Below are 6,680 nucleotides of genomic sequence, written 5' to 3' on the forward strand. Positions count from 1 at the left end.
CCTCCTCCTCCTCTCCCCCCACCCCCCCCCCGACGACCCAGGCACGGGGCGGGGCCTGGCGCGTGCCACCTCCCCCCACCCCGCTGAGGGGCGGGGCTTGGCGCGCGCTGGTACCGCCCCCACGCCCCGCCCTGAGGGGTGCGCGCCGCGCTGTGAGGGGACCCCACAATGAGAGGACCCCGCTATGACGGAACCCCACAATGAGGGGACCCCGCCATCCTGAGGGGACACCAACCCCTTGAGGGGACCATGGCCGCACTATGAGGGGACCCTGCCATCCTGAGGGGACCTCGCTGTGAGGGCACCCTGCCCTGCTGTGAGGGGACCCCGCAATGAGGGGACCCCACGATGAGGGCAGGACGCAGTGAGGGGACCCCACGATGAGGGTACCCTGCTGTGAGGGGACCCAATTGTGCTGTGAGGGGACCCTGCTATCCTGAGGGAACCCCACAATGAAGGGACCCCACTGCACTATGGGGGAACCCCACCACTATGAGGGGACCCCACTGTGCTGTGAGGGGACTCCGCCATCCTGAGGGGACCATGGCCACACTGTGAGGGGTCCCTGCTATGAGGGGACCCCACTTGTGCAAGAAGAGACCCCGCAATGAGTGGACCCCGCTGTGCTATGAGGGGACCCCACCATCCTGATGAGACCATGGCCGCACTGTGAGGGGACTGTGCTATGAGAGGACCCCACAATGAGAGGACCCCGCTATGACGGAACCCCACAATGAGGGGACCCTGCTGTGCTGTGAGGGGACCCCAACCCACTAAGGGGACCATGGCCACGTTGTGAGGGGACCCCGCTAAGAGGGGACCCCACAATGAGGGGACCTCACTGTGAAGGGACCCTGCCACTCTGAGGGGACCCCACAATGAGGGGACCCCACTGCACTGCACTATGAGGGAACCCCAACACTATGAGGAGACCCTGCTGCACTATGAGGGGACCTGGTCTTGCCCTGAGGGGATCCCACAGCATTTTGAGAGGTCCTGGTCCCACTTAGAGGGGACCCCACTGTGCTAAGACGGGACCCAAGCCCTGCCGTTCTCTGAGGGGACCTCACCACCCCAGTCTGAGGGGACGCTGCTGCTCCCTGGGTGGCCACCAGCAACCCTGAGCCCAGCAGCAGTTCCCCCTCAACAGGCAAAGCTGACTTGCCCATTCCTCCCACCATAACCCCGTTGCCGTGCCAGGCTGCAGCAGCCCAGAGCCTCCTCAGGAGCCCCCAGAAGCCTGCACATCCCAGGGCCAAACACCCTGTCCAGCCATAAAAGCCGCTCCTGCCCCTGAGGCTTTCTGGCCAGGCTCTCCTCCTTCACTTTGTGACATTGAGCTCAGCTGGAAGAACATGTGTGGCCTCGTGCCATTGTAGGCACGCTGTCCAAGCCACCCTGAGCAGCCTGCAACTCCTGGAGCATGAGGTAATGGAGAGCAGGGCACCAACACAAGGCATGGCAGCCAAAAGACACATGGAAATGGAGAGACAAGTGATAAAGCAAAGGGGAGATGATCGTAAAGCACCAGAAAGGCAGGAGAAAGCTCATGAGGCAAATGGCAGCGGTGGCACTGCTGGCAGGAAGTGTTGCAGTTCCCAAAATGAAGTTGTAACCAAGCCTTGTGCAATGCAGTTACTTTTCAGCAGCAAGATTTGTATCTGGGTTTTGTGGCAAGCGTGATGGATCATTAATGTTTTATTTTTATACATATCTTTAATTTACAATGCCATATGTAGGTCAGGATGTACTTTTGAGAGAGATTTCCACCTGCTCCTCATGTTTGCCTTGATCTGAAATGAAATGCTTGCTTGCAGTTGACTATAAAATGCACTCCTAAATTATCCACAGGACTCTCCCTCTGAGTCTAGGGCTAGTCATTGGAACAGATGGACCTCAGTCTGTCATTAAGGCACGTTTAAGCTAGAAGTAGCATTGATGTTCAGAGAGAACAATACAAAATACAGGACCTCGTGTATTTAAACTCGGATATAAGCTGTGCAGGGAGTTGTTTTCTAGTTTCACTCCCTCAGTCAGGGACAGTAAACATTTGGAAGGAAGTTAAGCAGTCCCTCTAAAGGGACTTTTTCCAACAACAAGCCATCATCTGAATGCAAATGTGATCTGAATGTCAATATGTACCTTCAGAGGAACTTGGGAAGAAATACAGGTAACTGAAGGGAAAAACAGGATTCCTGGCCTGTTTTATAACCAAAAGCAATGAAAAAACATTTGACCAGTACCGCGATATCTGGAGAGGAGATGTGTTGACAGCACGAGGAAGCAGCATATGAATTTCAAGAACTGCCTGTTCAATAGTTGCCTTTTGCAGTGTGCCTGGATGTGAATCAAATGTGACCTACTTCAGGAACATCCTGGAGACCCAGGGGTTTTGCACTGCACAACCTGCTGGTTGCTCCTTCTGGTTTTTAAAAAGGGGGAACTTGCTGGAGCACCATCACTGCGACAGGAAAAGCCGTACACCTCCAACTGCCTATTTCAGGGGCATAAATTATCTTCTTTGGCATCATTATCTTAACCAATATGGTTGAACATATTGCATGGGGAGTTTCCATATCTTGTGTTCTGAGCCTCTCCATTTCTTGTGTTCCAATCTAGTTTTTAATAAATGCTAGGTATGACCCCATGTTAAATGACTTTTGCCTCTATTTTCTGTGATCATTGGGACAAAGGATGATAGCTAATGAGAATTATTTTATGGAAATGGAAATTACTGTACCCAAAGGGGTACCCAAGGCCTATGAGAACCTGACCTGCAGCTCAGGGAATGAGGTGTTCCCAAGCCTGCAGTTCTGACAGACCCGAGCATATCCTTACTCATCCAGTGCAAAGTTTTTAATTTGCTGGGTTGGGGGTGGTAGTGAATTAGTGAGGAGCTGCCAAAGCACCGTCTGTCTGTAAGCAGGAGGAAGAAAACCATTCCAGCCGTTGGGACACCTGTCAGTCTGACCACAACGGCTTTAAAAGCTTGGAATGAAACTTATAGGAAAAGCAGCTGGGGACAGACGAGTAAGCGGAAAATAAAGAAAAGCACAACATAGCTTTACTGAAGATCGATTGCATTTAACTAAGGATGTACTTTTGGTAATTGTTTTCCAGACAATGGATTTAAACTGGATTTAAGTTGATATGGAATACAACACCACATGGCAAGTGTATGGATTATCTGTGGAGCTGTTTGGCAGATGGGCAACAATACTTTGGGTGGAAAGGGAGAGCGTGAGCATAGAGCTGAGCTCCTGAAGAACTGACCTGGAGAGTATAGAAAATGTATTCAATCAATTAATGGTGAACAGGTCCATAAAAAATAGCTGCATGGAACAGAAACAAATACAAACCTCCTGCAGATGCACAGGGAGGGCAAAGGGAAGAGAGAGCAGAGAGTGGCTGGGCTGCACCACTCTCCCTAAGCAGCATATTGAAGACGGAGCACACTGAAGATCACAGGACGAGCTAGCAGGCCTAGCAAGGAACGTTTTACCTTTCTTTAATCTTGCACAATATTTTTCAGTCAGGCCTTGGGACAAAAGGTTGGAGTGAGGCGATGGCCCTTGCAGATGGCACACAGCTGGGAGGCAACAGTGCTACGAAGGGAAATATCTGTATTGCTGAAAAAGTGGATAACATTGAGTTCTGACACACTGGAAATGGGATGAGATTTAATAGTCGAAAGGGCAAGGGGGAATTGCTAATGAGAATCTCTGCTGCAAGCTGGGAACTCATCAGTTGGAAATAACAGAAGAGAAAAATCCGGGTGTATTTGTTGATCTGAAGACGACAGCAAACTCCCAGTATGAAGCAGCTCTGACAAAAAGCACATGTCAGCTGAGATACAGTATTTCCAGGAGAAAGGGAAAATGTTAATACCATGATACAAAGCTCTGCTGCAGCCTCCTCTGAAATTATGCATGCAGCTCTGGTCACTTTTACCAGGGGCACAAAATATGACTGCAAAATAATTACAGGGTAAACCTGGGTTTTTCTTACATGGGTATCTTGAAATAATTTACTCAGCCAAAAACCTGAATGCTGAGAAAGGATACGGTCATTCTCTGTGAAACTGCAGGGAGCAAACACAGAAGTAAACACACCTCCCTGAAGAGCAGGGGCAATGTTAGTGTGAGAGCAAACAAGTATCCGATGGCGATGGAAAGCCTGAGGTGAAACATGAGAACACTGGAGCTTCCAGAAGTTCACGTCCTGAGGTGCTGGGTCACCCCAGCACTGCCTGACCCTGGTGCAGTTGCCACCTACAGCTGAGAACGGATCCTAAGGACCCAACAACTCCTTTCCAGACCTCTCTCACTGTTTGGGACACCGCCAGGGAGTTACCAGCTGTCTGCTTATGCAAAGAAGAGAGGGGCCTGATGTGGACAGATGTCATTTGAGCTATCATCTGCATTCCGTAAGGATGCATTTGAAATCTCCCTGTGGTGGAGGCTGGCAGTACCTTGCTTGGGGTCACCCCAGCTGGGTCCCTCTGATCATCTTCCCACAGAGGCAGGCTCGTGTGCCCATCTATGTGTGAGATGCAGCCCATAAGCAATCTGCACAGCGAGACATAGCAAACCCAAATGTGTCAGGTGCTTCCCCTCCCCTCTAACTGCCCAGTTACACATGTTGCTCATCATCAAAATGGCCAAACTCAGGCCTTGTGGGCTGTTCTGAAACGAGGAAAAACTTATGGTAAGGTAAGATGTGTCTTAAAAAAAACAAACAATGCACTGAGTCCTGATTCTGTAAGGACAGTCAGATCATGAAACACAGGCTGGTTCCCTTTCTCAGAACTCCAAACCACCCAAAAGCAGCTCACTTCATCCTCCCTCTCCCATTTTGTTTCTTTTTTCATCTGTCACCTTACCTTGACGTTCTGGTCAGATCTGGTTCAGTCTCTGGTCAGATCCGTCTCTGACCACTGTATTTGTCCTGGAATCCTCTTTGTGTAGGTGCTGCCGTTCTTTCTGCTCCCATCAAATAAGCTGTTATTTCATTGCCCATTTCATCCAAATGGCAGGTGGTGAGGACATTGAGGCCAGCACAGCAGAAGCCTTCCTCGGATTAAAATATGCCTGGTGAGAGACACCCACTCTGCCAGCCATCCTGATGGGACCCCAGAATGGATGCTCCAACTCATTCCCTTGCACTGGACTGCAGCCTCTCTGAGAAGAAAGGATCTGGTGTGCTGTGCAGACACGATGCAGTGCCAAGAATGGACTAGGAGGTATCTTGGGCCATCCCTGGTGTCTTTGGGTAAGAAATAGCCAGTAAGGAGACTTTATGCTAGGAATATGCTTAGAAGGGCTTAATCAGAGAGCAATGGAAAACGGAAGGGGATATTCAATAAATTATTGTAGGTATCATCAGGTCAAGAGTTTAATGATAACCCCTCCATGTACTGGTGTGCAAAACACTCCGTGGAAGGCATATAGCTTCCGTTAGACCTTGATAAGCCCAGTCATTATTATATTATCAGTGAGATAAAATGGAAAAAAAGGAAAAAGTAGAGCTGGGCGGAAAAATTGCAAAGCCCAGGGCAGTGCTGATTCATCGTTGTTGCTGTAATTGCATTTCAGCTCTTGGAGGAGATAATGGCCAATTTCCACAGCTTTGCTATTTAACACTACAGTTATGTCTTTTTCTGGATTACACAGATATTTCCCTCTGGGCATTTCATAACTCTTTCCTTTTATTTCTGTTTTCCAATGTGTTTAGAAGTGACATCCTGCAGGGTTTCCTGTGCTCTCGGAGCTGCGTGTGAACAGCGTGCGGGCAGGCTGCCGTCTGTAAACCCCAGTGATGTCCTTTTGGAATGAGAGGGACAGTGGCTGTGCCTTGTCTGGTTTGCCTGCATGGCCGAGGGCACTCAGCCCAGTGACCGCTGTGACTTTGAGATGAACAGGAGGAAAACAGCTCTCCTCCATGGCTGCACAGCAATTGGGCAGACATTCCAACCAGCTTCCAGGCTGGAACTTAGGACTTTCAGGCAGGATTTTGTGGGCACTGTAAGAACCTTGGTGCCGTTCAGAAAGCAGAGTGCCACATCGCATCAATGTGCTATTGACACAGAAAAGTGGCTGACCTCCAATAGCACCTTCCTGGGGCTGTTCTGGCCTTTCCATCCTTTTCTCTGGGCTTTTTGTGCTCCTTGAAATTAAGAGGCTGCTTTTGTGCCTATCACTCGCCAAGTCAGGAGCATCCTTCCTGCACAAAACGCCATAAGGAGATGAGCAGGGATATCTGTCAGAACCCTGCTGGTGCTGCTGGAACTCAGACGCTCCCAGCCCTCACCTTCATACTGCTGATCATTCAGCTTACATTCAGCACTGCACAACCCCCTCCTGTCCACGATGGATCTTTTTAACAAAGGCTCCTTTTCCAAAAGCTTTCATCTGGAGTTCTCCACTTAGGGTCTGATCTGAAGCTCACTTGCCCAGGAACTCCAGCTGGCTCTGGATCAAGCCCGAGGGTAGGATTTTCAGCAGGCGCAGCAACCCACAAGCTGTCACACTGTGCTGCAGGGGCCAGTGGTCCCCAGCGCAGCCAGGGCTGGAGAGCTGTACCTTGCAGATCCAACTTGCACTGTCATGGAGTGTTACACAGCTTGGGAATGTTGTGCCCGGCTGAATGGATGCATATTTGGTTGACTTTTTTAGTTTCCC

Source organism: Cuculus canorus, chromosome 17 (assembly GCF_017976375.1).
Source record: "Cuculus canorus isolate bCucCan1 chromosome 17, bCucCan1.pri, whole genome shotgun sequence".
Lineage (NCBI taxonomy): Eukaryota > Metazoa > Chordata > Aves > Cuculiformes > Cuculidae > Cuculus > Cuculus canorus.